General features: G+C 41.6%; 1 protein-coding gene across 10 annotated transcripts in view; it reads right to left on the bottom strand.

Annotated features, from left to right (window-relative positions):
* The window catches only part of ELAVL2 (ELAV like RNA binding protein 2), a 170564-nt gene that overhangs the window by 120876 nt on the left and 28820 nt on the right, over window positions 1-20868 (bottom strand). Inside the window, exon 1 of one of the 10 annotated variants that reach the window (XM_082695403.1) lies at window positions 20785-20819. The exons of 4 other annotated variants lie outside the window; for them this stretch is intronic. The gene's annotated coding sequence lies outside the window, so the exon portion shown is untranslated. Of the gene's footprint in view, window positions 1-18930; window positions 18956-19230; window positions 19372-19627; window positions 20019-20784; window positions 20820-20868 lie in introns of those variants that run through there. 5 more of the 10 variants (XM_082695402.1, XM_082695405.1, XM_082695398.1 and 2 more) reach the window with 5 other exon arrangements.

A 20868-nucleotide genomic window follows, 5' to 3' on the forward strand; every position in this document is an offset into this window, starting at 1 on the left:
TAAAACCACGCTACTCATCATTATTTTTCTTTTAGAAAAAAAAAAATATATATATATATGTGCGTGTACATATATATGTGTGTGAATATATATACACATATATATTATATATATGTATATATACACATATTTTAATATATATGTATATATGTATATATACACATATTTTAATATATATTTTATATTTTAATATATATGTATATATACACATATAATATATATGTATAAATATATATAAATTAAAATATATATATTCCACTTTTAAAACATTATTTGAAGATTTATTTATTTGAGAGAGAGAGAGAGAGAGAATGAGTGCGGAAGAAGAGGGAGAGAAAGTATCACAAGCAGACTCCACGTGAAGCATGCAGCCCAGTACAGGGCTTGATCCCACAGGGCTTAATCCCACAACAGAGATCAGATCCAAGCCAAAACCAAGAGCCGGATGTTCAAGTGAGTACACCATCCAGGCATCCCTTCAAAAGGTTATTTCTGTTAATATGTGGCAGGTTTATAACTAAAAGATAGTTTTAAAACTTCTCAACTTAATTTCTAACAAATATTGACAGATACAACCTAAACAAACAAAAGGTCTTTTGAGTTCCCATAATTTAGTCTGTAAAAGGAGTTAATAAGACCAGAAACTCTGAGAAACACTGGTCTTACTGCTATGTAAGCTTTCTTTCTTTTTTTTTTTTTTTTAAAGAAATTTATAGTGAATTCCTTTAGCACATAGGCATGAACTCCAGAAAAGCTTCCTATTCCTCTTCCCACCTTCAAAGGGATGGGATAAACTACTTCTTGGGCCCAATACTTTTTAATCACGTCAACTGCATTTGATAGGAAATTTTTATAAACCCACAATATGAGGGGCACCTGGGTGACTCAGTGAGTTAAGCCTCTGCCTTCAGCTCAAGTCATGATCTCAGGGTCCTGGGATCAAGCCCCACATCAGGCTCTCTGCCTGCCCCTCTGCCTACCTGTGATCTCTCTCTCTGTCAAATAAATAAAAAACAAATCAAAAAAACCCACAATATGAAAGCCTTGAATTTACCTTTCTATTTCAGTTCTCAGGAAAGACACTTTATAAAGCAGCATAAATGATGTTAAGCGTTGCCTACTTAGACTGGTTTAGAAAGTGCTTCTGAATGCTACAAAGATCTCCTAAAAAAAAGTACCCAGGATGCCAAGAAGTGGTTTTTCATTTGGTCAATTCCATAACAGGCAGAAAACCATCTTCTGTTTTCCTCCTGCTTCTGCCCTGTTGGCCCCTTTCCTTTACTTCAGCTTTCCTCACACCAAGCCAATCCTACAAAATTGTCCCCAGTCTGATTTCTCTCAAGGCTTCTCTCTACCACCCCTTACTAGGAAAGTCTCATAATGCCCTTCACCATACAATGGAAACATTTTGGCCTGCGTTTCGGGACCCTCTAGAAAACCCAACCATCCTCCAACAGTCAAAAAAAGATTTTCTCAATATGCTAGGTGTACATCATACATAATCTCCCCCTTCTTCACCTAGGAAAAAAGTCTCCCTGTCCTATATAATATCTCCCTTCAAGTGCCACTCACATTTATCTACCTTCCCAACTATGGCAGCAGCGCTCACGAAACCCAAACTCCCATATTCAGCACGTCACATGTCCTGCCTGTGGGCTGTCAGCCAGACTTAAACAACTGGAGGACAGCATCCACATCCTCCTATTTCTGAACTCCCAGAGTCCTGGCACAATATAAGCACCAAACACTACTGAACAGTTTAGAAGCAGATGTTAAAATTTTATTAAAATGCTCTGAAAAATACAAAGGAGGCTATCTCTTGAATTAGTAATTATGTGTCAATAATATTTTTTCCAAATTAAAAAATATATGGCTGATGCAAAAAGATCATAACTGCTAAACCATATAAAATGAAAGATAGAAGTCTTGATAATTCTTCCAACCCACACCCCAGAGATTAAGAGTTTCATTAGCACTCTGAACACTGTCAAAATGAAGACAAATGTATACCAATACAGATGAGGAAAGCAAATACCCTAAAACATACACAGAGATAGAACTTTCTTTGCACCTTACTTGTTATACTTAAATATCAGCACACAGAGAACTCTTTCTTTATAGATGACTGTAACAGAGACCTGTTATTTAATTAACCAATTGTTTTAATTTAACCAATTCCCAACTGATAAACATTCCAGGGTTTTGTGATTTCAAACAATGCTTGCAACAAATAACTTATACAAGAGGGCAAAAATATAAATTTAAAGATAGCAATTGCTGGTTCACAGTCTATTTGCATTGTTAATTATACTAATTGCTGCCAAAAAGCCCTCTAAAAACTTATCAATTTGTAATCCCTCTAAGGCATCGCCTGCATTTTAAAAATGAAACCGAAAAAATGCAGCAGGGTAGAGGAAAAAGGATTGGGAGAAGGAAAGAAAAGCCAAGAATCAGCCATGGGTCCAGAGCCTCCAACCACTGTCACTATTCCTAAGATATTAAGCAACACACCTTAAGCATTAGCCCCACCTGTACAAAATCAGGGTATGGGTTGGTATTGTGCGTAAGGGCCCCTCCAGCTCTAACATTCTCTGGCACTCTTGAATTTGCTATATATAAGAAACACACATTAAATACCAAGACAAAATCCTTCTTCTCTTGTGCTGCCCAGAACTAAACAAACAAGTGCTGGGAAGTCTAACTGCCGCGCACTAGGAAAGCTCTGATGAAACCCCTGCTAGGAATTTAAAAATGGAACTGAAATAGAAACTGGAGGAAATGGCTATCTGAGAGGAAAGATAAAAAACCATTCCAAAAACAACTAACAAACAAACAAAGGGTTACTCTAATCATTTGAGGGTTTTCCTAGTTTAGGGCAAGCTGCGTCTCAATAGAAGAAACAGAGCGAAATGGCTATCACAAGCAAGGACCAAAGCAACCTGATGGCTACTAATTAATAAAAAAGCCACAAACATCCCTTTCAAGTTTACCATCTGAAAAAAAATGGATGATAACAGAAGATAGGATTTGCTAAGCTAAATAAAAGCCTTCATTAGCAAGAAGTGACAGGTTCACAACCCTGCTGCTGATAAACTGCCAACACACCAAGGCCTTCAACGAAGGGCGGCCCATTTAACATATTGCAGCTTTAAAATGAGTTGCTTTAGAACAAACAGTTCTATGTCAAAGCATACCAGATGGAGCTGCTGCAGAACCCTGGGGTTGGTGTGCATGTGAGTGGGGGCCAGGGTGTACCACAGGAGTATCCAGGGCAATAACCCTTCCTGTGTGGTTAGCCTTCCACCGTGAGAGCATCCACCTTACACTCCACTTCTACGTCTGTTTCCAGAAAGACTCAGTGTTGAGCAGAAAGCAGCCATTCTTCCAAGAGCCAGAGGAGGTTTCACACTATTAAATGATTGGCCCAGTGGTCATCCCTAGGGCCTGCTCTCCTTAATCCTGACAAACACAGCCTCTCAGTCCAGTCCTGAAGCAGTGATAGCTTTTTAATATAGCATGCTTTGAAGCTGTATAAAACAGGTCATAAATACATGTGGAAGGCACAATCTCCACCTAGCCAGAGTGGTTAAAGAAGCATCACCCCAGACCTTTCCCTGTGTGGTCCAAGGAAATTGTTAAAGTCACCAGCTAGGAGACTGAAAATAGATACAGCGAAATCTTAATTAATCCTGGGGATGGATGAAGAGGAACAGCACTGTTTATACAGAAGTCACCTTAAAATAATAATTATCTATTATCTAGCACTTAATTGCTATCATATAGTAATATATAATATCCACTTAAAAACATCAAAACACTCAGTTTAAAACATTAAAAATTTTTATTAATTCCAGGTGGTAAAGTATGTATATTATACATGGCACCTTCACAGAAGTCAGGGTACCTAGGCAGAGTATACCATTAAAACACACACACACACACACACACACACACACACACACACACGGCACCTGGGTGGCTCAGTCATTAAGCATCTGCCTTCAGCTCAGGTCATGATCCCAGGATCCTGCAACTGAGTCCCAGCATTGGGCACCCTGATCAGTGGGAAGCCTGCTTTTGTTCCTTCTCTTGCTGTATCTCTCTCGCTCTCTGTCATAAAATCTTTAAAACACACACACACACACAATCTCATATACAGTGTTTACCTTGAGCATGTATAATTCCATAATTTTAATTTTGATATTAATAAAATAGGACCTATTACAGCCAAGGAATACAGCTGCAAGACAGGATCACGGACATCAAGGAACTGCCAATGTACTTGAAAACATTTAAGAAGTATCCCAAAAGTACAAACTTGGGGTATGTGTGTAAACTAATTGAAGGAGCCATTAAGAACAGACCAGGCAGTGGGGGAGTTCTCACCCCAAACCCCTTCCCTTAACTCTCTCAGAATAATGCCAGAAAAAGCATTCGAATTCTCCTCTCCCAAACTAAAACTAGTTTTACTTCTCTCCCAAGTTCCCTCAGTCAAGAATGGAGGCTACTGTGTATTTTCAATGGCTTCGTTCTACAGAGGAAGGGACTAAAATCTAAAAGCTTTGATAAAATAAGATTCAACAAGAAAAAAAGTTGTAGGAGCCAAATCACTGAATTCTGTAAGATATCAACTATCAGGGATTCAAAGTTTCAATTGCCTTCCAAAAAACCACATAATAGTAAAGCAGAAAGAGTTGTTTTAGCCATCAGAGTCCACCTCTGAGGACTAAGGAGTTAAAAATATATAAGGTTAATAAGCATGTAAGATACTATTTTATAATACCATGTATTTTAAATGTACGTGTTCTGTACTGTTCTGTTCTGATCATCTGTGTGTGGATGGGGAAACTAAGACACATGGATAATCTACTTCCTCTTCATTTTCTCTTTTCCTTCCTTGTCTTTTTGTGAGGATTTAGAGAAATCTCCCAGACTTGACTAATCTCTTACAAATATACAGAGCCCTTTAGGATTAAGGGACTGCCCAAAAGCCACTCGGGTCATTTCCAAAAGTGTTTTTCAATAAATTTCTTTGTAAAAACCTTAAAGACAACTGCCTAAGCCTCTGTCACCCCAACAAATGTTTTAAAGACAATTCCAAATTATTATGGTATTTGTTTCTCGTTTAAATATAAATGAATACAAGGAGGAACACAGTATTATGAAGAATTGGGGAGAGGTTCAAGATCTGGCAGAGAAGGATTCTATAAAAGTTTATTCATAAACTAACTGAACAAATCAATGACAAGCTAGAATTTTTAATTGGTATAGTACTTTAAGGCAAGCAAAAAGCTTAAGAGACCTTCTTCTCTAGTTTTTACCACCTCGATCAATATACTGGAAACACACTACAAAAAAAAAAGCTGATAAATTATACTTCAAAAATCAGAGAATTTTTTTCAAAGTCATAAGTGAGGAGAATAAAGGATGGAGACAATGCAGTCCTCACTGCTGGAGCTGGCATTCCTGGTATATTTTTGGTGTGAAAGCTGCCTAATTATTATTGTTCTAAAAAGAACATTAAAAATTGTTTCTCAGCTGTTAAAAAAAAAAAAATGCCAGATCTATAGTGGAATACTAGTGAGGCAGAAGGGTTCAGATTCAGGATCCAAAATTCACCATGAATTTATCAGGGGAAAGAGGATTCAACTTTAAAAACCTTATCTAATACACTTATCTAATGTTTATAAAATTAAAAACTAAAAACCCTACCTTTGTGTAACACAAGGAGAGGGTAGACAGGAGGAAAGATAAAAATGAAAAATGAATTTCCCTGATCGCTTCGCACTAAGTTAGGAGCCCCAGAGACTTTTCCTTCATAGAACAAATCAGAGTTACAACAATAACTTCTAGAACTTTAACATGTGTCCCCTTGAACAAACACTAAGTTTCATGTTAGCAAGGACTATATCATCTTCACCACCATACCTCAATATGTAAGAGTGGGTGATGAATAGTATGTATACAAACACTAAATAAATGAACTTTTCCATAGAAACCAATAAATGTTCATATATGGAGGCTGGAAAAAGAATTGTTTTTAAACTACTGCAGGGAAGAAGAGTAAAATACATACAGGGAATAAGACACCGAAAAACATGTTCACGTGGAGCTTCTCAATTCTAAGACATCGTAGAAAGATGTACCACTAACCTCACAGCTTTGAGAGAAATAATCACTTCATTAAGCAGACATATTTATGAGACTCAAAAACAATGTAAAAAATTTTACACCTATGACTTGAAGAAATATGGCTTTTGTTAAAGCAAGTTTTTACTAGTATTTTCCTGTAGTAATTAAAATTTTAATAAGATCACCTATTATTATTTGTGGCTTACCTAGAGATTCAAATATAATTTTCTCAAATGACAGTAAGTTACTTATATTGTAAATTATCTTCTCTATTCCAAACTCTGAATTCAAGTGAATTAAACAAATTTTTCCTAAGTTCCTACTACAAACAAGTAACACACATAATGAAAGAGATGAAGTAAAACAAACAAACAAAAAAATCCCTTTTTCTGACAGTTAAGTTGGAGAAACAAGGAGGATCAAGAACAATCTTTACTGGGTGGATATTTTCTTGTTTTAGGTTTGGACATCATACATCCTATTGAACACCTGACCTGCAACTGTTTTTCTGAGAACAAAAATAGTGGTGTTTGGAAATGCCCACCAGATTTGGAAAATACTAGTTTCAGAAACTTAACAAGTTTAAGGAACAGCCCCTATAGATTCTCTACTACAGTGAGCCGGGGTTAAATGAATGTCACTTTCACTGGGAATAGAACATACAGTATTTCAATCTTTTTTCCTGAATTTAGCAAAATCCAAAAATAAGCTGGAGACAGTGTCTTCATTCCCTTGCTTATAGAAAATAACCAATCCATACTTCAAATGCCTCCAAAAAGTAATCCTCCAAGTCAAGACTGCCAGCTGGCATCAGGAAGACAGCAGCCTGTGATGGAATCCTTCCAAAAGTCACCTAGCCATGGACCTGAAATAATGCAAGGTCAGAATCCTAGCTCTGAGGAAACAAGTAGTAGGCATTTTACTGCAAGTGCTACAGGGACCAGAATTAAGCTTTTAAAACAAAAAACAGTAGTAACAGCTCCACCACTGAGGAACTGAACACAAAAGAGCCTAGAGATGAGAAACAGTCGCTGAGCTGCCTCTTGGATCTGACTCTCTGGCCACGGGCATCTTAAACTACAACCAGCAGAACTCTAAAAGGTAGAAAAAAAACATTTTGGGAGTTCATGGAAAAGGTACTGAACTAAGAGTCACAGACCTAGGTTCCACTTCCCCACTGGGGAGGTGGAATCCTTAGGCAAACCACCTAACCTCTGAGCCTCATTTTCCTCATCTATAAACTGAGTATCTGGGGCGCCTGGGTGGCTGAGTGGGTTAAAGCCTCTGCTTTCAGCTCAGGTCATGATCCCAGGGTTCTGGGATCAAGCCCTGCAGCAGGCTCTCTGCTCAGCAGGAAGGCTGCTTCCTCCTCTCTCTCTGCCTATCTCTCTGTCTACTTGTGATCTCTGTCAAATAAATAAATAAATAAATAATCTTTTAAAAAATTTTTAAAAATAAAAAATAAACTGAATATCCCCAGGGAGCTGTGCTAAGGTTCTGGAAGAACAGATATGTTCGACACCATCACTGTTACTGGAGGAAATACTCTCATCTCCTGGTTCCATCATTTTGGGTGGTGCACCACCTTCCATTACTGTTTTTCTGTCCTAATAGGTCTGTCAGCAACTAAATGCAGGCAGCTCTTTGGTGCCCCCACCCAATACACTGCCAAATTGTCTGGGATTGTTCCTCTGGGACAACAGTGGAATTAAGACAGTCACAGCAGCATCTCTGTCCAGTCGCAACTTAAAACTTGGCAGGTTCTGCAGTGCATAAATATTCTTCACCAGTGACTGGGCTACTGGCAAACCAGGAAATAGTCATTACCACAAAAGAGAATCAAAAGAAACAAAACTGACATGGGAAGAAGTGCAAAGAGGGAGACCCCAAAACTAAGTAAATAAATATACAAACAGAACAGACCAAGAAAAGCTACATACTTCCTATCCCCAAAGCAATAAGCAGCAACCTGGCCATATCCCTAAAGCACAGACTACAGAGATGGGTCCCTTTTCTCAGTCCCTCAAACACTTTTAAACTGCAGGGTGGGGGAGGGGAGGCAATCTTTTAAATTGTTTTCTATCTCATCTCCTTAAGCAAACAGACCAAAGAGGAGAACAAGGATGCTTTATAAACCTTCGCTAGAGCTCTCTCAGTATCCAGCACTTAGTATTAATGTGTGACAAAATAATAAACACTATACAATCTTCCTGGCTTCTGAGCACAGTCCCAATACCAAAAACGTGAAAACTTTTTAAAATCCTTTAACTAAAAAAAAAAAAAAAAGACAACTTTAAATGAATTTGGATAAGATCTATATGCCAAGTTAATCACAGCCACCTATCACAAAGCCTTTCTTAAGGTACAGATGTAGCTCCATCACAATGATTTTGAACCTTTAGGGAGATAAAACTCTTTTTTCAATTCTCAATTCCTCAACCAAACCAACAATGAAGACACCCTAGAAGCCCATCAACCAGATGATCCAGGGTATATTAAAATAAGTAACATATTCATCTAAAAGAATCATATAATCAAGGAAGAGGACTGGTAGCCTTGGTACCAAGAGGTTCTTTTTTTGGGGTTGTTTTTTTAAAATCTTATTTATTTATTCGACAGAGAGAGAGATCACAAATAGGCAGAGAGTCAGGCAGAGAGAGAAGGGGAAGCAGGCTCCCTGCAGAGCAGAGAGCCTGATGTGGGGCTGGATCCCAGGACCCTGAGATCATGACCTGAGCTGAAAGCAGAGGCTTAACCCACTGAGCCACCCAGGCACCCCCCAAGAGTTCATTTTAAGTGCCTCTCAGAAACAAGTTCAGAGGGTTGCCTGGTGGCTCAGTCAATTAAGCATCTGCCTTCAGCTCAGGTCATGATCCCAGGGTCCTCGGATTGAGCCCCAGTTGTGCTCAGTGCTCGGGGGGAATCTGCTCCTCCATCTTCATTTGCCCCTCTCCCAGCCCATGCTCACTCACTTGCTGGTGTGCATGCACATCTCCCCCCTCTCCCACCAAATATTTAAAAAAAAAAAAAAAAAAAAAAAAAAAAAAAAGAACAGGTTTTTAAAAATTTCAGAATATACCTATAATTTTTTCAGAACTATATACATAGTTAATCCAAAATCAGGTTTTTAAAATTAGCATATACTTTTACTCACATCCCAAGTATAGGGGGAAAAAAGCGGATGGGCTGGAGACTGCACCAACTTCTAAACTGCCAGCATTACGCTCCTATTACTATTTAGAAAAAGGTTTTGCTAAGATGTTCAATAGAGGGGGCCATATTCTAATTCCTCATTATGACTGGTCTACCTCAAGTGGCTAACAGGAGAACGGGGCTTTACAGGCATTGTTCCGTCCTCACACACTACATCAGTGCCAGGTTGATCAAACAGATCTTCTTATCTGTTTGCCAGTCTGAACAAAAAGTTAAACTAGAGGGGCACCTGGGTGGCTCAGTCGTTAAACATCTGCCTTCAGCTCAGGTTATGATCCCATCCTGGGATCAAGTCCTGCACTGGGCTCTCTGCTAGGCAAAGAGCATCCTTCTCTGTCTCCCACTCCCCCTGCTTGTGTGTTCCCTCTCTCACTGTGTCTCTGTCAAATAAATAAATAAAATCTTTAAAAAAAAAAAAGTTAATTAGAAATATAAGTGTGTCAAGTCACCAAAAGGAAGGCCCTACACTGACATTTTCTACCTACTTACCATTCATCTGCATTCATCTCACAAGACATTAACACACACCAAAGGTGCTCTCTGCTATTCAAATTGTGCTATTATGCTCAGGAGCAGATTAAGAATATCCAACTTCCTTATTGTTAAAAAAAAAAAAAAAAATTAGGGGCTCCTGGGTGGCTCAGATGGTTGGGCGTCTGCCTTCAACTCAAGTCATGATTCCATGGTCCTGGGATGGAGTTCCACACCAGGCTCCCTACTCAGCAGGGAGTCTGCTCCCTCTCTTTCCCCACTGCCCTGGCCTTATGCTCTCTCTCACTCTCTCTGTCAAATGAAGAAATAAAAGCTTAAAAAAAAAAAGTTAAAAAAAATTAAATTACAGCACTGGTCCAAACATGATTATGTGGAACCTCTTTCTACTTCTGCTGGTGCGTCAGCTTGCTCTACTGCACACATGGGAGAAACCTTTGCTGAAGCTGACCTGCTCTTTCTAGAGAAGTGCAGAAAAGGCTGAAGGCTGAAAAAAAAAATAACAGGAGGAAGAGGAGAGACAAACAACATACATAAACCTCACACCTGGTAACCTTTCATATCAGCTCTTTTTTTTTTTTTTTTACAGCAATCTAAAGGGAAAATGTCTCTTCTAAGCTGACATCATCAGCAATGCAGTTAGCAGGTGGGCCACAGGCCTCTTTTAAACAGCTCATAACATCCTATTAGTTTTCACAGCACCTAAGCAACTTCTGCTGACCACAAAGCATGTGAACGAATACAAGCAGATGACCAGCAGGAAGAAATTCCCACTCCCAGTAGGGGCAGGTCTAAAATCCTGGGAAGAGGGGGGGAAGGGTAAGATAAACCACTACATCTTCTAAAAGAAGGAGAAAATCTCTTTAGATCAGAGATTAAGGAGACTTCTCCAAATGAGGTAAAGGAGTCCACAAAATCTAAATTTACACACAGTGGTCTAACATAATTCAAATATTTACAAGCACAATCAAAATGAAATCTTAAGCACTCCTGCCTTTGTCTTTATATCTAAGAAAATTTTTAATTTCCATGTCTTAGGAACTGTCACAAAGTCATAGCTCAAATACCCAAAAAAGCCAGGCAGGAATTTAATCTGAAGTGAAATAAATCATACTCCATATAAAGGATGCAGTTGACAAATATTGGCCCTGTGTTACTCCACCCTACCAACTTTTCAAGAGACATTATAGTTCTAGATCTTTAAATGATACTTCCCAGCACCTAAATCAACACTTAACTCCTTTTTTTTAATTTTTATTTAGTTTTTATTTCTTTTCAGTGTCCCAGAATTCATTGTTTATGCACCACACCCAGTACTCCAATGCAATATGTGCCCTGCATAATACCCACCACCAGGCTCACCCAACCCCCAACCCCCACCCCCCCTCCCCTCCAAAACCCTCAGTTTGTTTCTTAGAGTCGAAGTCTCTCACGGTTCGTCTCCCCCTCCAATTTCCCCCAACTCACTTCTTCCTCTCCATCTCCCCGTGTCCTCCGTGTTATTTCTTATGCCCCACAAATAAGTGAAACCCTATGATAACTGACTCCTTCTGCCTGACTTATTTTACTCAGCATAATCTCTTCCAGTCCAATCCATGTTGATACAAAAGTTGGGTATTCGTCCTTTATGATGAAGGCATAATACTCCATAGCATATATGGACCATATCTTCTTTATCCATTCATCCGTTGAAGGGCATCTGGGTTCTTTCCACAGTTTGGTGACTGTGGCCATTGCTGCTATGAACACTGGGGTACAGATGGCCCTTCTTTTCACTACATCTGATCTTTGGGGTAAATACCCAGTAGTGCAATTGCAGGATCATAGGGTAGCTCTATATTTAATTTCTTAAGGAATCTTCACACTGTTTTCCAAAGTGGCTGCACCAACTTGCATTCCCACCGACAGTGTAAAAGGAATCTCCCTTCTCCATATCCTTTCCAACACATGTTGTTTACTACTTTAAAAAAAAAAAAAAAAAAAAGTGAGCCTGGGTGGGTCAGTCATTTGGTCATCTGACTTGGTTTCAGCGGGGGTCATGATCTCAGGGTTGTGGGATCAGACCCATGTCAGGCTCTATGCTCAGCACAGAGTCAGCTGGAGATTCTCTCCTATCCCTCTGCCCCTACCATACACACAGGCTTGCTTGCTTTCAAAGAAATTATTTGGGGCGGGGTGGGTGGGAGGTTAAGCCAAAATGAAACAAATACATACCATAGGTAACCTCCGGCCATCATTTGGGACAGATGGAAGAAACTCTGTCCATGGATACCCATTTCTCCTTTTTGTCCTCTAATAGCATCAATTCACTTGGTCACAGAAGATATTCTTCAATGAGTAAACTGTAATAAAATGCTTAAGAGCCAATGGAAAGGTACAAGCCAAATGAAAAAAATAAAGAGACAAGTGACTAGGCTGCTCCTGACCCAGAATGGCCAGGCTAGAGTTAGAACTACCACAGGGCTCAGAAGCATAGACAGGTGACTAGGGGACAGAGGGCTAGCACAGACATGTCAAAGAGAAGAGAGGAAGGCTTTGGGTAGATCAGGTTCCTTGCAGAGACAATGGTGGGGAATGATGAAAGTCAAAAGCACTGATGACCTAGTATTGGGAAAAGTCCATGAGTCATTCACAGCCATGGGCCACAAAGGGCCCCAGGGGTTTTAAACAAAATAAGCCAGCAACCAGTAAGTAGCACCTCAGGGAAAGAAAGCAGTGTTGAGTAAACCCACTGGGAAACAGACCTTACCTGTGAATAGGTTATAAAAACTTGCTCACTCTATAATAAACTCTGTATACGTAGTACAGCCCAGCTAGCTCTGCAGTAATGGTGGGGGATCCTCACATCACCAGAGAGGCCTCCAGCAGAGAAGCGGAATCAGGGAGATTTTTAAAAACGGACTTTCAAAAGTAGCTCAGAGTAAACTCAAGATCAAGCACAGTCAGTTCACGAAATATTTTCCTAACCTTACCCAATTCGCTGAATTTATTTTCAAATACACAGTGATTTATTTGCTTTGAGAAATACCTCATGTGCTTCTGATACACACACAATGCCCAAAGAATAAAAAAGTGTTAAACATCCTATAAAAACTGAACAAGTGAACAATTTCCAATAACTTACTTGACAGGGCATCCATCAATGACTTTTCACTTAGGCTGGTAAGAGGGTATTGAAACAAGCAGGGAAAAAAATGTGTTTCTATGTAAACTCCATTTTGTGATGTAGAGGAATAGATCCCTTGATAAGAGATTAAACAAAATTCAAATCAGAAAAATACAGACTGATTATTTTAATTTAAATGCTTAAATTTAAAAATCTGATTTCTCATTGAAAAAAAGATGGAATATTTAAATTGAGACATTTATATTCCTGGAATGTTAGCTGGCTAAATTCTCATAATTTCACATGTAATTTTTTAACATTATTTATATTTTCCAGAAAAAAAAAATGCATTTTAAACTTCCCTTCCAAATCCCATCATCATAGATATATTTATACCTATTTCCATACCGAAATGCTCAAAGACACAATTCTCTCAAAACCTCCCGGCAGTATGGGGATCTTCTTTCTCCATGGCAGAAATACGCATTATATCATGATACATTATAAAGAATCACTTAAAATTGTGGTTAATAATAACGCACTGAAGGCCAAATATATAAAACTAATCAGTGGGAACCACTTATTACCACCTTTCCAATTCAGTAAACATTGTCAATCTACTGCCAAAAAAATCTCATACTTCCCTATGCTCATCATCACCTCGTCCTTGAGATGTGGAGGGTAAGCTTTTATACTCAAAAGGTTAAGAAACCAAGGACATAAGTAATGGAGCCCTAGACCAGACAACGGAAACTTCAAGCTTCCAGCCTATAGTATATTCCACCTGGCTCTGCTAAATTAAGAATTTCAACTTAAGTGACAAAACCTACTGAGGCAAGACAACTCGGTAGCTAAACTGGCAGCACTGTGCTCACCACAAGACCTTACATGTGTAATATTTGTTTACAAAATCAGAATGGATTTTAAAACAAACTTGCGGAGACAAGGAAGGTTAGAATTTGCCTTCAATGAAGAGCCCACATTGCTAAGGCCATAGCTGACGGGCACTGAATCAAAGAGTTTCCCCGCCCACCAGAATAGAGGACAACTCTAATACTCGAGGTCCTATTTCCCAAACGGAAACCTTATTTTAAGCCTCTTGAATCCTGAGGGCTAGACAGTAAAAACTGTATGGCAATTTCGGTGTATGTACATTTCTCTAGGTAGAAAGGGCTCACAGCTTTCTTCAGAACTCAATACTAACAAGAAATGTCAATTTTACAGGAATTCCGTACCAAAGATACAGGAAAGTTAAGCATCCCTATTCTGTCGAAGAAATAAAACTAGTCAAGAAAATGTCTAATAAAGCTTGAAGTGAGTTTGACCACTGCTAACTAAAAGCAAAATGAAGTAAAATAAAAAACCTAAAAAGGTAATCTGCTTGATATTTATGAAAATATGGATTCTGATGACATTCTATTAATACAGCCTCTAAAATTGCTAAAATCATCTCCAGTAATGAACACCCTACAACAACAAAAATTCTGTAGGAAAAGAAAAGCTAGTCATGTAGAATGTAAATTTCTTTTTTATGAGACTGACTCCTTTTAAAGCAAGGGAAAAGGCTGGTATGAGTCTATTACCATTAGATTAGACTAGGAAAAAATATACAGATACTCAACTCAGGAGTTCAAAACTTACCTAAAGCAAAACCTTCAACATGTTAAAACAAAACAAAAACTATCATTTTACTGTCTCATAATAAATAAGCTTAATAAAGAAAAGCTCTCATTTTCAAAATAAATAAATCAGTCAAACCAAGAGAGTGGAAATCAGATATGGAAATAACACATAAGAACTACAAATGTGCAAGTTTATTTTTTTTTAAAGATTTTATTTATTTATTTGATAGAGATCACAAGTAGACGGAGAGGCAGGCAGAGAGAGAGAGAGAGGGAAGCAGGCTCCCTGCCAAACAGAGAGCCCGATGTGGGACTCGATCCCAGGACCCTCAGATCATGACCTGAGCCGAAGGCAGCGGCTTAACCCACTGAGCCACCCAGGCGCCCAAACGTGCAAGTTTAAAAAAAGAAAAGAAGTTACTTACAATTTTTAAGGCAACCTCCAAATTGGTTTAGTTTCAATCTCCTGCCACATATTCCTAGGACCTTAGTTATCCCACTCCTTCCCAAAGCAATCATCCTTCTCTGTATGAAGATTTATTAAAAGGAAAACCTGTATGTCATCACTCAAAACTATTCAGCAACTCTCAAAAGGGAAATATACACTTAAGAGTATCAGTGAAATTGATGCCTTCAAAACCTAACCCATAACTCCGAGAAAACCATACCTTTACCAGAAGTAGATTTTTTTTTTTTTAGATTTTATTTATTTATTTGACACAGAGAGAGTGAGAGAGCAAAGAGAGGGAGAAGCAGGCTCCCTGCTGAGCAAGGAGCCCAACTCTGGGCTCAATCCCAGGACCCTGGGATCACGACCTAAGCCAAAGGCAGCTGCTTAACAACTGAGCCCTACCCAGACACCCCTACAAGTAAACATTTTAATGTAGCCCAACCTCTGGATAGGTAATACTGGTATTAAAGGGGAAGGGGAAGATGTGTATAGGAATGCACCTTCTGCATGTTACAAAAGAGTCACCTTCTGCTTTATACAAAATACAAGAATAAAGACATATCAAGCCATATTCGCTTAAAAAATATTCTCCTGTGATCTTACTAAAATTAAAATTATGATAGGCTCATGCATGCTGAAAGCCAAATCTGTTTATTTCTGGTTAGTGAAAAATTTCCTACATATTCCGTAAAACCACCGCAGGATTTTACTATACTAATTCCTATTTTTAGTTCAGATTCCAAAAGTTACCAATGCTAGTTAAACCATAATAAAATGTGTATTTTTTAATACACAAAGCCTTAAAACAATTTACTGCCTTCTAAGCTTAAGCACCTTTTATTTCTGCTTAGCAGATTTATATTACTTAAAACCAAGAAGAAAAATCAACTAAGATTGCAAACCAATTAGTCTCTAAAATCAAATAGAACTTAAATGTTCTTCCCAAATTAGAAACAGAAAAAACAATGAGTTTGGCATTAAAGTACACAACATGTGTGTTCTGTGAGTAACCAGAACCAGTGAAGACTTCCACGGATCTATAAAATGAAACTGGCCAAACCAAGTGAACATTCTGTATGATGTCCACTATAGAGTTAATTCAAGAGTTGGGTGTGGCATCACCAGTGCATGAGGCCTTCGAACAGTTCTTTAATATATTAGCATTAAGAAGCGTTATTGGCAGCTAAAAACATTATCAGATGATTAAGACTCTAACCAGGATAAGCTATGTAATCTGTGGATCCCAGTGTAAAAGGAAAGAAGAGGGTCCCCTTGTTCAAAAATTTAAGAATTTCAAGGGGGCGCAGTTAAGACAGCAGAGGTTACAAGCCCATAAAGCAGTTCTGCTTCCAACCAAGTACTCACGCTTAAAAACAAAACCGAACGTCAAATGTGGCAGCTTACTGTGAAGACTGGCCTGTCCAGCTGAATATCCAAGAATAAGAAAGAACTGGATTAGCCGGCTACAGGTTGGTTTTCCACAGGGTGACATACGACCCAGCCCCATACCACCTCACCTATACAGCCTCCTGAAATGCCATGAAAAAATTAATAAATAAATAACCTGACCAAGCTAAGTACCACGGACCTCTAGCCTCCTTATTTCCAAATAAACAGTATTGGTCACAAAGGTAGTAAAATAACATGTTATGGTACCTTTAGTAATACTTTGAATGAGAGCAAAAGAAGTGACCGTACCATGCGGACCAATCTAGCAAAAAGGTAAACAGTAAAGTCAGTCTTGATAAGATGCTATTTTGGAATATCCAGTCCTTTGGGGAAAAAAAGAACATGAAGAATAACGTGCCACTGTGTTCTTGTGCCATGCTAAGGTCTGAAAAGTATACCAGGTTAAAAAAAAAAAAAAAATTCCCATCAAAGAAAGGTTGATCCCAGTTTAGAAGTCAGGGTATTCAGGATGGCTCTGCTGTATCCTTAAAGAAAACTTGTGACTTGCTTTTAGAATAAAAGAAAGAGAGGTGGGGGAAGAAGGGATGGAAAGCAGTATTTTTTAAAAATTATAATGCCAACCAGAAAAGCATATAGAAGGCTGGAATGGCCGAAAGTGGTAACAAGGATTCAACCAGAAACATCTGTCTGTATATAAAGGTCCAAAAGGGTAGATTAAGGAAGGGGATAGTAGAAATGTCACTTAGAGCACTGCTGTTCCATGTCACACCAGGAGAGAGGTCATAACTAAAAGTGTAAAACCCCGGCAGAGAAGGACTTTACTTCTCCTACGCAGAAGCATTAACCAGAACCAAGCAACCCTGTTCAACCCCCAAGAAACAAACGAAAACCATAAAAGGAACTCATCCATTCTTAGCCTAGAAAATAAGGTTCAGTAGTAAATAACAGGCCTGGCCACACTTAACAGTTTGTGAGTACCTATGCTATTACAGGATCATACCCTAAAACAAAAATTCTCTTCATCCACAGTAATAGTGTGTGTTTACATTTTAAAAGAGCTGACCTGATTCCTAAGAGCAAACACTATACAGTGAAGGAAACACCTACAGACCGATAAAATGGGGGGCCTTAAATGACAGCCTCAGGCTGTCTTTGAAGGGTAAAAAAAAAAAAAAAAAACTTCATTCCCCAAAAGGTGGCAGCACCAAGTTGCCCAAATGGGCAATAAGGGCCCAGTTTGATCACACAAATTCATTCTCTCAAGAAGGAAAAAGAAAGAAAAAAAAAAAAAAAAAGGCAGAGGAATCGTATCAAATTGCATGTAATGTTTCTTCATAATTTAATTTTTCCTACCCCACCCCAACCATTACTTTCCAGACACATTTTCTTCTTGCCCTGTTTTCCCTTTCCTTCCCCATTTCCAAAGGAACTTTCTCTAAGTATGCACACACACTTCACCTGAGCAGTATTAAAATCACCACTCCTACAGATCTCTCATAAGGAATAACCCAAAAACAAATGCAGTAATGTTCCAGTCCATCCAAGGACAACAGTCACCATTTCTAAAACCAAAGATCTAGATGAGAAAAAGTAGATCCAGGAAAGCTTTCCTGCCCGCTCACCAAAATGGAGACTCCAGGTCAGCTTCCACAAGAAAGAGCGTGCTTAGCACAAATGAAAAATTCAAAGGACTCTGAGGAAACGGTTCTTGAAAAGATTCTCTTCAAGAGCAACCAGCCAGTAATTCAAACTGATTTTTTAAAGAGATGGGGAAACTACACCCCAACTGGTATTCGAGTGGTTTACAATGGACTTATTTGTCATAAGTTTGGGACTGAGATATATTTTAATTAAGACAGAATTATGGGTAGATCCACCAAAAAATTAAGTTTCAAAAAAGTCTTTGTCCTTGACGGCAAATATATTCACATAGCATTGCTAAGCACCATTCTTTGGGAAGGGAATGAAAGAGAATAGATATTCGGGAACAAGTCCTCCTTTCTCACATTCTCAGAAAATGTAGAGAGAAGACAGGAGATGAAATTTTTATCATAAAGATGATCTTTTTAAATACACACTATTTTAAATGGCCATCTGGACAGCTACAACTCCGTGCTCATAGCTCACATCTAGAGACAAGGTTTTGCGCCCCGATCCTCCAGGATAACAAGTAGGCTTTTAAGGCAACGCTGTGGAAAGACTGCCTGCTGGTCATTGTCAAGACCACTGGAGGAGCATCTGCTGGTGAACCAATGTTGGTCCCCGCGAGACCACCAGTCGCACCAGTGCACGCACACTCGTCCGTGCACGGGGGCCGCAAGTGGCCGGCCCTCCCCGCCGAGCTGGAGGCGCAGCTGCCGCAACCTACGAGCGAGCGAGCCAAAGCCCCGAGTCCACCTCGCCCGGCGGCCCGGCCCGCCTGGCGATTCCCGCCCAGCGCAGTGCCCGCGCTCAAACCCAGGATGCCACCGTGAGCGGCGACCTCGCGCGGCTGCGCCCGGCCTCACCTAATACCGCGCAAGGGAGCGAGCGGCCCGGGGGAATCCTCTTTTGCTCTGCCCTGGCCGCCTCCAGTCCCATGCCACCTCCGCACACTGCGTGGCCGCTCCAAGTCTCCAGACGCCCCAGGAGCTCCAAGGACCACGCGCGAGGAAGCGCCGTACCAAGTGGGCACGCCACCAGACACCATCCGACTGGAGAACCCAGTGCACACAGGCTCCCACAGGCGGGGTTGCCAGTCCGCCACAGGAATCCTGCCCTTTTTCTAGAAAAGCCCCCTTCCCCCACTTTCCCTCCGGAGCACTCACCTGCGTCTCGGCGCAGCTCTCCCGGCGCTACACGCGGCCGTACCGGGGCACGTCCAGGCCTGAGCACGCTGCCTGGTACGACTGGCCCCGCTCGGCTCCCGCCGCCCCCAACCAGCTTGTGCCCACAGGAGGGGCGGTGCCACCTCCCGAGAAGCCCAATTCCCTCTACTCCCGCCGCAAGGGGCCGAGCTCTAGGAACTTCGCGTGCACAACCTCCGCCACCCCCACCGGCGTTCCCGCCCGAGGCCGGTCTAGGGCTCCCACCTAGCGGAGGCCGGACTCCGCTCGGCGCCGCGGCGCCGCGCACAGCCCTTAGCTTCGGCGTCCAAAACAGACCCGAGGCCAGGCGCCGCGTGCCCGCCTTCCCCGCCCCCACTCCCACACCCCCCGCACTTGCCTGCTACGACTCGGAGCTGCAGCTACTACGGCTCGCGCCGCCAGCCGTCAGCACAGCCGCGGAGGAGTCGCTCCGGGCGGGCTCCGCGGAGAGGCGGCGGCGGCGGCGTCCCCAGTCCTGGCGGAGGCGGGAAGGCGGACTGGAACCCGGTGAAACCCCCGCCCTACCCGCGTCGCGCCGGCGACCGGCCTCCTCACCCGGCCGGCAGCTGCCTCAGTGACGCCCAGGCGCCGCGGTCCCGCCGTTTGTAGCGGGGCGGGGAGGAGGGGCTTGCTTGGAAGAGCGCCAGGAGGCGGGGCCGGCGGCGAGTTAGCGGCGCCGCGACTGCCGCCGCCGGCGCGTGCCCTGCCCGGCCGCCCGCGGGTCGGTGCCTGCGAGAAGACGCCCGGCTGCGGCCGCTCCGCTCGTCCCTCCCGTGTTCCGATTCCGAACAAGCTCTGGGACCAGGTTCCCTGGCAGCGCGGAGAGCGTCGCGCGCCCAGTAGCGGTAGATGCCAGGTGCAAGTTTGCAAACCCCGAGGTTTCAGGCGCTAACTGGGAGCCAGAGCGCGGGGGTTACTTTGAGGTATATGTGCATCAAGTGTACACACAGACATACATACGCATATATTGTAAGCGGAGTCAAAAGGTTCTTTTTTACCCTACTTCACAGCCCAAGGGTCCTGTCCCTTGGCGGAAAACTAAAGGCTTAGCCCCGGCTACCCCACTCTGCCTCTCTAGATGGAATCTGACGTTCAAATAAGCCCGAGTACCTGTGCGGGGTGCTATACTCTGCTTCAAACGCAAAGTAGGAAATCCTGCACTCGACTATACAAGAGCCTGCCGCTCTCTGCATCCTTCCAACGCCCCCCACGTTAGCCCCGAAACGGCCAACTCTTCACCGAGGGGGCGTCACATCGCTGCTTAGCCTTGGTCCGCCCCCACGCCCAGCTCAATCGCCTCTCTCCTAGAAAAACCTGTGCCTGTCCTCAGACTCAGCCCCGCGACTGGGAGTCAAAACCGACCCCGAGCCACGCGGTGGTAACACGTTTTTACACCTGCTCAGCCGCTTAATTATGAGAGCACCTGTCGTGTTGTTGTGGTTTTCATTGCGAAGGCTTCTGTTTTAACCCTTCCCCCTTAAAAACTGCACTTAAAATATCACCTGTCATACCTACCTGAAATCTCAGGAGTTAAGAGAAAGGAACTGAGCAGTGGGCGACTGAGTCGCCGCAAGAACGTGACCGAGGTTAGAGCTTCAA

Source organism: Mustela nivalis (assembly GCF_964662115.1).
Source record: "Mustela nivalis genome assembly, chromosome: 13".
NCBI lineage: Eukaryota > Metazoa > Chordata > Mammalia > Carnivora > Mustelidae > Mustela > Mustela nivalis.